The 10,917-nt window shown below is 46.4% G+C and overlaps 1 pseudogene across 1 annotated transcript; it reads left to right on the forward strand.

Annotated features, from left to right (window-relative positions):
• The first annotated feature begins 474 nt into the window (after window positions 1-474).
• On the forward strand, window positions 475-10,314 carry LOC147453180 (phenylalanine ammonia-lyase-like; annotated as a pseudogene). Its single transcript, XR_015188952.1, has 2 exons — window positions 475-2,546; window positions 9,839-10,314. The product of XR_015188952.1 is annotated as a phenylalanine ammonia-lyase-like (transcript).
• Window positions 10,315-10,917: the final 603 nt, after the last annotated feature.

A 10,917-nucleotide genomic window follows, 5' to 3' on the forward strand; every position in this document is an offset into this window, starting at 1 on the left:
CGGAGTGTGCAGGCCCGATTGCTTTTGTGGAGTTCATGAGTGAGAGAGAGAGAGAGAGAGAGAGAGAGAGAGAGAGAGGGAGGTAGAAAGAGAGAGAGAAACCTATCGAGCCCGTGTACTGTTGAATGCCTGGGCCGTTCGTCGTGGTACTTGCAGCTACAGGTGTTGCGCAATTCTGCCTGCAGTTTTATATATGGTGGCCACCATGAGAAGGTAGCCTGTGCGAAGCACTGTGAGTTGATGAAGAAGCAGTTGGCGCCACTTTCCAATGCAACCGTTGCAGGTCACGATGTGTAGGTCACTGGTAAACAGGTAGTGAGTTACCTTCTCCCCCCGGTCAAGATGCACGGCGGCCATTGTGGGGGGTGGTTCAACCACCCACCAGACTAGCAGCTGCTTCGCCCTTTTCGGCAGTTTAGGCAACTGTATGGGAAAATACGTGTTATGGGAAGGTCCGCTCAGCGGTGATTTTGGAAACCCTACGGGAAGGCGCTCCAAACCAGCCACTATGAGGAGGTCCGCCGCATGATTCGCCAGTTCTGGGAGAGCGAGAAGGTCGTCTTGTGCGGCAGCAGCCTCACGATTGGTCAAGTCACTGCCGTCACACAACGTTCCTCTGTCGTAGTAATTGAGCTTGATGAAGCTGAAGCCAAACCGTGTGTTGATGAAAGCTCCAACTGGGTTCTCAACAACATTCTCAAAGGCACAGACACTTATGGTGTCACCACGGGCTTCGGCGCTACCTCACATCACCGCACAAATCAGGCTGTTGATCTCCAAAAGGAGCTCATCCGCTTCCTCAATGCGGGTGTTATTGGGCATGGAGCTGATGGATGCTCCCTTCCTATCAAATATGCCAAAGCACTCAGGCATTCAATGGGACATCCTCGATGCCATGCGCAAACTTATATGTGCAAATGTTATCCCCAAATTGCCTCTTCGTGGCACCATCACAGCCTCAGGTGATCTCGTACCCCTGTCCTACATTGTTGGTCTTATCACCGCCCGATCGAACTCTCGGGCAGTCACATCTGAAGGAAAGGAGGTTTCTGTTGAAGAAGCACTCAAGATTGCAGGAGTCGATGCTCCCTTTGAGCTCCAGCCCAAAGAAGGTATGGCCCTTGTTAATGGTACCTCAGTCGGAGCCGTGGTTGCTGCTAATGTTTGCTTTGATGCAAACGTCCTTGTTCTTCTCTCAGAAGTGCTTTCTACGTTCTTCTGTGAGGTGATGCAGGGCAAGCCTGAGTTCACAGATCCTCTCACCCATCAGCTCAAGCACCATCCTGGCCAGATTGAGGCAGCAGCGGTGATGGAGTTCTTACTAGAGGGCAGCTCCTACATGAAGGCAGCAGCAAAGCTACATGAGACAGACCCCCTGTCAAAGCCCAAGCAGGACCGGCATCCTCTACGGATATCTCCTCAATGGTTGGGACCTCAGACAGAGGTAATCAGGACCTTTACACATGCAATTGAGAGGGAAAGCAATTCTGTGAATGATAACCCGCTTATCGATGTGTTGTGTAACATGGCTTTGCATGGTCCAAGGAACCCCAATTGGGGTTTCTATGGATAATATGAGGATTGCGCTGGCGGCCATTGGCAAGCTTATGTTTGCACAATTCTCTGAGCTGGTATGTGACTATTACAATTCAGAATTTCCATCAAATCTCAGTGGGGGCCCCAAATCCCAGCCTGGATTATGGTTTCAAGGGAGCAGAGATAGCTATGGCAACTTACTGTTCGGAACTTGAGTACTTGGCCAACCCAGTTACAACACACGTCCAAAGTGCAGAGCAGCATAACCAAGATGTGAACTCTTTGGGGCTGATTGCGGCACGGAAGACTGCAGAAGCTGTGGAGATTTTGAAGCTCATGTCATCAACATACATGGTGGCTTTGTGTCAGGCCATAGACTTGCGGCATTTGGAGGAGAATATGCAGGCCGTAGTGAAGAAAATAGTGGAGAAGGCGATAAAGGCCACACTCTACACAGAAGATACCTCTCTGTTCCTAACACGGTTTTCAGAGAAGGATCTCTTGCAGGTCGTGGATCATCATCCTGTGTCCTCCTACATAGACAATGCATATAACCCGTCCTATGCGTTGATGCTTCAATTGAGGGAGGTGTTAGTCGAGCAGGCATTGAAGACGCCGCAGGAAGAGGAGGATGGCGATGAAGTAAGGCCATACCCAAGTTTGAAGCAGAGGTAAAGAAATTGTTGGACGAGGAGGTGTCCAAGGCGAGGGATAGGTACGATGGGGTGATTATGCGGTCCCCAACAGGATCAAGAACTGCAGGACATATCCCATATACAAATTTGTGAGGACAGAGCAGGGGACCTCAATGGGGAGCCCAGGAGAGGATATTGAGAAGGTATTTACAGCTATCCTGGATGGGAAGCTTCTGCTGCCGTTGTTGAAATGTTCTCGGCGGGACCATTCACACTACGCACCGTGCCAGCCTCCCCTGTTGCTTACAACCCATCATACTGGGCCTGGTTCGACAATGTGCGCTCCCTCTCGGCCATGGAGGGCAAACTTCAAAGGTATTGGTCCCTTACCGTCTGAGCTATACATCACTGCGTGTAGATGTAAAGGGAGAGGGTGGCATAGGGCTATGTATCTAGACATTAGTCAATGGGAGAGGGTTTCATTATACTCAATGCAAGGGGACAATAAGATGGCCTCTTGTTTGTTAGCTAGTTATCCGCAGACTGTTGCTGGCTCATGCATCTATTTGAAGATTTCGGTGACCCATGTGTATGAAAGCAAGTGCACAGCACGGGATAGAGTGGAAGTTGGATATATATAGGTATGTCTGGCTAAATTAAGGAATCTGGAAAGGATTCCTTGTAGGCGGCGGCAAGGGAAGCAAGAAAGAAGAAGAGGGTCTCCAATGCTCTCTCTCTAGAACCTCAGCGGGCGGCTATCGCTCTGTGTCTCGAGCTTTCTGGAATGCTCTCTCTCTCTCTCTACCAATATGGCGGCGGGCGGCTTTTTGCCGACCTTCTTCTCTATAATAGACTCTGCAAGGAGTACGGCAGAGAGAGCTGAGGGAGGGCTGGCAGAGCCGCGTCGTCAGTGGGGGGAGGGTGGAATAGGCATGGGTCTCGGTCTCTCTCTCTCTCTCTCTCTCTCCGTGAGCAGCTAGGCGACCACTCATGGCTCTTGCAGGTCAGTGCGAGGTGAAGGACTCAGGTGGGGTGGTGGCTAGAGTGTCCCACCCCTCCAAGCAATAAAGCCTGTGGCAGCCTGCAGGGTTGTGTGCGTGTAGCCCAGAAGGGGAGCTGGTGAAGGCAGCAAGGGGGAGATAGAGGGAGGGCAACAGAGCTGTGGGTGGGCCACGCTGAGCGAAAGGGAGCCGTCTGTGCAATCTCTCTCTCTCTCTCTCTCTGTCGCCCGACGTCAGCATTTCTCCAGAGCACGCAGGGCGAGGGATGACGTGGATTTTTAGGGGAAGCGAGAGCAAGGGAGAGAGAATATCCTGAGGGTATCTGGCTGGTTGGGGGTTTTAATTTAGAATGAGCCAGTATGTTGCGGTATGTCTCCCCACATCGTTTTTTGGCCCTTAAAAGCAGAATCTAAGATAGATTCCCTTTGCTAAGTGTGGCAGAGGAAAGGGGGGTCTAGTCCAGTGGTGTGCGTGGCAGCGCATCCTCTCTCTCTCTCTCTCTCTCTCTCTCTCTCTCTCTCCCCGCCGCGGGATCTATGTCCGTCTCCCCCGTTGTCTCATTTCTGTCTCAGCATGTTCGCGTGTTTAGGGGATGTGTGTGCGTCTCGCACTCTCTCATCTTTTTGCCGCTCTCTCCCCGTGTTGTCTTAGTAGCTGCGCGCTCATCTCCTTGCCCCTGCCGCTCTCTCCACGCTAGGGTTGCAGGTCCATCAGGGTTAGGTATAGGCTTTTATCCCCATGCAACTGCGATTGGCATCGATACAGAGGGGGAACAGAGAGTCTTCAAGCCCTGCTATACGTGGTCGGTTAGGACTGGTGGTCCCTTTCACCTCTAGTCGTGTAGCGCTTCATTTTGTAATCGAGTGCATAGACGTCCTTGCACCCTTCCATGGAGCTGTGCTAGGCGGCGTCTGTGATGCAGCTGTGTAGAGCGTCTACGTGGAGGAGGAAGAGAAGGCGATGGAGGAGGGTGGCGAGGGACAGCGTGGACAGGGAACTATAATTTCTTTTGACCTGAAAAGGCCTTAGTGTTAAGTTGAGAAAGGAGGTCCAAACTTTTTGTCTTTCTCCTCTTCTCTCTAATTGGGGAGTTGAAGGACCCCTCCGTTGAATCTCTCTCTCTCTCTCTCTCTCTCTCTCTTCCATTTAGACTTTAGGGGGTCCCTCTCTCTAGTCTCTTTTACTTTTAGATTTTAGGGGGTCTCTCTCTCTAGTTTTGGGAGTTTGGGTCCTCTCCATTGTGATCTCTCCCTCCAAGAGGGCCACTATCCATCTCCCCTAGACCCTACTCTCTCTCTCTCACAATGTGTGTGTGTGTGAATAAGAAGAGGAAAATGGGCTAACCTTTCTATCACCCAAGTGTGGTAGATAGGTGTGTGTGTGTGTGTGTGTGTGAATAAGAAGAGGAAAATGGGCTAACCTTTCTATCACCCAAGTGTATTAGATAGGTTAGCTCATTTCCCTCTTGACCTCCAGGTTTTGAGTTCAAATCTTGTCGGATAGATCAATTTGGTCTCTCGGGATAGTTTCCTACGACGTAAAAAGCTCTCTCTCTCTCTCTCTCTCTCTCTCTCTCTCTCTACTTTTGGAGGCCATAGTGAATCCTCACTTTGTTGAGATTTGGAGGAGGGGAAATCTATAGTGGGTTGCTTCTCTCTCTCTCTCTCTCTCTCTCTCTCTCTACCTTTGGAGGCCATAGTGAATCCTCACTTTGTTGAGATTTGGAGGAGGGGAAATCTATAGTGGGTTGCTTGACCCATATAATTATATATAAAAATGTTCCACAGCTGTTTTTTAAATGAAAAGAAGTGGAGAATCAAAGGGAGATCCTTGTTTTGGGAAAGGAAAAAAAGGAAAGGGATTTGTGGGGGGGGGGGGGGGGGGGGGGGGGGGGGGGGGGGGGTCTTCCCTTTAAGTGCCACGGGGTCCCAAAGCATGGGATCAATGGTCCCAATGGAAAGACGGGATGGCAATCGATCTAGATCGTTGATTGATTAAAATCTAAACTTGGGATCCCGAGTTTAGATTTCGAAAAACTAATCTCGGGAGGTCAGCCTAATCTCGGGACGCCTCGCTTTCCCAGCCAGGTTTTGAACCCTCGTCATCAACTTGGGGGGCACACGCCTTGACCAACATGACTGTGTGCGCCTTGTTGAAATAGATGTGATTTCACATCTATTTAAAGGTAAACTCGGGATCTCGACATAAAAACTAAACTCGGGATCCCAAGTTTAGTTTCTACCCATCGACGGCCGAGATTTGCGCGCGCCTTTGATTTTGCACAAGAGCCATTGATCCCATGCTTTGGGACCCCGTGGAACTTAAAGGTGAAGGGGGGGGAGGGAGGGGGGTTTGGCACAAACTTCAACGGGGTCTTTATAGTATGTCCCACGATCTAAATATGTTCCACGGTTGTTTTTTAAAATGAAAATAAGTGGAGAATCAAAGGGAGATCTTGTTTTGGGAAAGTAACAAAAATGAAAGGGATTTTTTTAATTATTTTTTTTGGGAGGAGGGGGGGGGGGGGGGGGCGGGGGGGGGGTTGGGCACAAACTTCAATGGGGGTCTTTATAGTATGTCCCACGATCTATTTTGAATGAAACTAGTGTGCCTTGATTGGGTTCGGAGGGTTTTGAAATCTAGCAAGATGAGGACCTCACAAGGGATACACTCATGACTTGGATGTGTGTGTGTGTGTGTGTGTGTGTGTGTGTGTGAGAGAGAGAGAGAGAGAGAGAGAGAGAGAGAGAGAGAGAGAGAGAGAGAGAGATTTTATGGAAGAAGAGAAAGAGAGAGCTTCAAGTGAAGAAAGGAAAAGAGAGAATCAATGTGAAAGGTAGAGAGAGAATAGACTTGTATTTGGAGCTTGAATGCATAGGGTAGGTAGACCGTAGAGAAAACAAAATACGGAGTATTGGTATGTACCTTGACTATCGTGTCGTTGGTTATTCTCAAAACTTTGTACCATCTCTTCTTAAAGCTGCCTCAAAACCTCAATGACCTCGCACCATGATTGTAATTAGGAGTTAGTCGATGTTTTAAGTAAAATTATTTTCAAATTATATAGATTGTAGAAGCAAGGAGATGCATTAACTGCACGACATGCTTGTGCCCGAAAAAAAAAAACCATACATGTGTATGGCGGGGAGTTGGCACCATCCTCACCCAATTTCCATAAACTGTAGGGAACGTGCCCTTCCCTCGTATACTTGTTTTCTCCTCCAGTGTTGAAGGGGGATTTTATGCTTCTCCTCCAGTGTTGGAGGGACCTTTTTGTTTTAGTTACTGTAATTGCGCCACATGAAGAATTCATTACCTTTATTTGGCCGGCTAGAGATCTCGAGCACATGGCAGTTGGAGGCTTGAGACATCTCCCCATCTAGGATTGTGGGAGGACAACATGCTAGAATTTAGAAGGTAATCTCTGTTTGGCAATGAAGTGATGTCATCAACAAGCTGCCCCATATACTCACACACGAAGGTTCCAGTCGGAATGATGTCTTGACATCATAGTCTCCACGCTCTGTTCTCTGTCTTAAAAATTTTAGGCTTTGGTTTTGATGTTTTCTGAGTGGCTTTATCTGCACAATTAATGGAACACTTGCAATTTTTGCCACTGTCACACCTCTTTCTTTCACTAGCAACCCATTGGCATACACTGAAACATTATTGTCCTTTGCAAGGAAGGAACTGGCTTTCAATGAGTTGCAGAGATTTTGCAAGAACACTTTTCTGGTTGTCCAAAACGGAATGTCCATAGCAGCTATCGTAAAATAGTAGTGTGTTTGAACAATGGTGGGCCAACCTCATCATCCATAGTATTCACACAACATGCATGCCCTGCCTCTTGTCCGCCATAAATGTCAGCATTTTGCAATCCACTGCATGTGCTCGGTTTAGCCCTCAACTCCTCAGATAGTTTGATTGTGGAAGATCCCAAATATGACTGGCCCGGGAGCCTTTATAGCTTAACTTTGAACGACATGCTCTCCACGTCCCGGTTGCCACAATTTAGGGATCATCATTGGCATGGCAGGGCATAATCAATTTAGTGCCCATACAAGCGGTACAACAGTCGGAAGAGTTTTTAGCTGGCCTTGTGTGCTTTTTTGTGAGACTTTTAGGATATAAGGTAAAATTAAAAAAACTCACATGCAGCCACTGGCCAGTTATGGTGAAATAAAAAAAGTAGAGGGTGAATTGAAGACGCACACAACAACAAAAGTTGTTGATGAGGGCAAGCAACGAAGGCCTTCTTGATTTGCATTGAATAGGTTGTGCATGCATGCACAACTAGATGATGTCATCATAAGCGGCATAGGGTTATCCAATGAATAGAGAGCATATCAGGACATACAAGCAGTACAAACATGGAGCAGGATAGCTACGCCCATATAATTACACGCTAGAGCCTTCCTCACATGTTGTGTCCTGATCGTGTTGGCGTTGCGATGGAGTGGTCTGTTTTGAGAGTTTCATGGCCATCTTGAAAGGATGAGAGCTTATTCTTAAGTTCACCTACACATCTGACGACGGCTTTCAAATCCGCAAAGGCATTCTCTTGAAGAAATTGCCTGTGAAAGACAACATTCAGTCGCACCTCTGTTTCCATGCATCCCCTGCAAGCTGATGATCATGCTTCACAAGGAGCATAGAAAAATCTCTTCTTTGCTGCAAAACCTTAAGCCACAAGGTCGGACCTAGAATGGGGTTTTGACAAAAGGTTTTGCTCTTCCATTAAGGAATTGCATGCCTGCATTTGCTTGTCTGCCCTACAGCTGATTCAAGTTCGGCACCCACTCCTTGCGCCTGCGTGCATGATGCCCATCAAGCAGCATGCATTAATGAGTTTTTCTACGTTGTTGTGCTCTTATTGCATGCATGGTAGTGGTTGGTGTGTTTAATTTGGCTAGCTTTCGTTCGCTACTTTTTTGGCCAATCAGATGGTGCCAAGTGGCATAGCTGCCCTTGCGTGCTTTTCTGTGAGACTCTTAGGATATCAAGGTAAATATATTATTGAGAATCAATGATAGGTTCCTTGGGCTTTATTTGGAGGGAAAAGAAAGGGTGTCGGGTGGTGCAATACGTGGAGACCATAGGTTTGGGATTTGCACACACCCCCAGGCTAAAAACATTAGGGGCACCCACTCATGTTCGACCCCTTGAAGGGCCCCCCTTTTATATAAAAAGGGAACATTTCAAGGGGTCCCCTTTAATATAAGGAGGGCAAGGAATCTCCCCCAGTATCTTGGGGAGTTTCTATGTAATGAATATATGGAGTTGAGCGAGTAAGTAAGTAAGTCGAGTTGAATATATATATATACACACACACACACACACACACACACACACACACACACACACACACACACACACACACACACACACACACACACACACACACACACATATATATATACACATCATACATAAAGAGAGAGAGGTGTTTCAATTGGTGTTTGGGATTGCGCTCAATCGAAAGTACTAGCCTTGTCACTATATGGCACGGGTCCCTTTGGGAGGATAGAGGGCTCAAACTAAGCCGTTGTTGCTCCGTCACTCCTTGCAATCGCAAGACTGAACTAGGAGTGAATTGAGGGGTTAACTAGGAGCCAAAAAATCGTGGTTTTATATATATATTTTTTATTATTTATTTATTTATTTATTTATTTAAAGAGAGAGAGATTGAGAGAGATTTGAATTGGTGTTTGGGATTGCGGTCAATTGAAAAGACTAGCCTCGTCAGTATATGACACGGGTCACTCTGGGGGGATCGAGGGCTCCAATTAAGCTGACACTGCTCCTTGCGATTGCAAGGCTAAACTAGGAGTGAATTGAGGGGTGAACTAGGAGCCAAAAATCGTGGTCCTAGTTCACTCGCAGCTCATTGTCCTAGGGGGGGGGGGGGGAGAGAGAGAGAGAGAGAGAGAGAGAGAGAGAGAGATTGAGAGAGATTTGAATTGGTGTTTGGGATTGCGGTCAATTGAAAAGACTAGCCTCGTCAGTATATGACACGGGTCACTCTGGGGGGATCGAGGGCTCCAATTAAGCTGACACTGCTCCTTGCGATTGCAAGGCTAAACTAGGAGTGAATTGAGGGGTGAACTAGGAGCCAAAAATCGTGGTCCTAGTTCACTCGCAGCTCATTGTCCTAGGGGGGGGGGGGGGGGAGAGAGAGAGAGAGAGAGAGAGAGAGAGAGATTGAGAGAGATTTGAATTGGTGTTTGGGATTGCGGTCAATTGAAAAGACTAGCCTCGTCAGTATATGACACGGGTCACTCTGGGGGGATCGAGGGCTCCAATTAAGCTGACACTGCTCCTTGCGATTGCAAGGCTAAACTAGGAGTGAATTGAGGGGTGAACTAGGAGCCAAAAATCGTGGTCCTAGTTCACTCGCAGCTCATTGTCCTAGGGGGGGAGAGAGAGAGAGAGAGAGAGAGAGAGAGAGAGAGAGAGAGAGAGAGAGAGAGAGTACCATAGTGAAGGATTCGTGGAGGGTGCGAGAATGATCACACTGCAGAATGAAGTTGGCAAAAAGTGTTCAACAGCTTGCATTTTTACACGTGCAACTGAAGCTTGGTTTCATATATTATTATACGCAATGGGTGCTCATGCACAATAATCATATTCAATATCCTTATGGTGATGGTGGTGGCTCATGAGCAGCAGCAAGTCGAGGAGGAGGAGGAGGAGGATAAACACAAGGAGCTTTTGACAAGTTGCCATATGACAATTTCTTATGACTAGGTACAACTTGCTACCTACTACGTTTTTCCTACATGGCACTAACGAAGAGGGCGATGGTGTAGTGAATTGCTACATAGAAGTAGCAAAACCCTTTTATATGCATACTTGCTATATGGTAAGTTATTAATTGCTAAATGGAACTAGTAATTCTTATTGCATATGCCCTTGCTATATGGTAACTAAGAACACTTTCTAGTTGAAGGTAGCCAATCCTCCTCTCAAAACACTTACTACATAGTAAATGTAACAGTTAAAAGTGCATATGCTCTTGCTATATGGTAAGTAAAAGCACTTGCTATGTGAAAGTGGAAGTCCTTCTTTTGATACACTTACTATATAGCATACATGTGTCATTAAAAATTTAGCGTGTAGTAACCAATCTATCTATACTCTTTATAATGCAGCTTAAAATTTTCAAGGAAGGAGAGGACGTCCACATGTCACTCCCTTGTTTATTTCAAAAAACACCAATGTAAAAGTAACCAATCTATCTATACTTTTTATAATGCAGCTTAAAATTTTCAAGGAAGGAGAGGACGTCCACATGTCACTCCCTTGTTTATTTCAAAAAACACCAATGTAAAAGTAAAGGGTAAGATTGTAAGAAATGACAGCCTTTTCAGAATGTAAGAAGAGCCTTTTTAGAATATAAGAAGTGACAAGCCTTTTCAAATGTAAAATTAAGACGAATTTACTTTTTGAAGATATAACAAAAAAGAAAAGTTTTAGTGATTTTTTTTGTTTAATAGAAATGTAATTTTTGAAGATATATTTGGTTTTATCTTTTTAAGGAGCTTTTTTCAAGACCAATATTGATATGTTTTAGAAAATTTTGAAAGTATGTATTTCTTTAAAGAGCTTGAGAAAATGAAAAAAGCTCGTTTAACGTCGACTTGGGGTTGTCTCGCTTTGAGGACATATATGACATGCAAATGCAGGGATCGTTATCCACATTATTGACCATGAGAGAGAGAGAGAGAGAGAGAGAGAGAGAGAGA

The sequence above is a fragment of the Adiantum capillus-veneris genome, chromosome 8, assembly GCF_014529385.1.
Source record: "Adiantum capillus-veneris isolate H3 chromosome 8, ASM1452938v2, whole genome shotgun sequence".
Taxonomy (NCBI): domain Eukaryota; kingdom Viridiplantae; phylum Streptophyta; class Polypodiopsida; order Polypodiales; family Pteridaceae; genus Adiantum; species Adiantum capillus-veneris.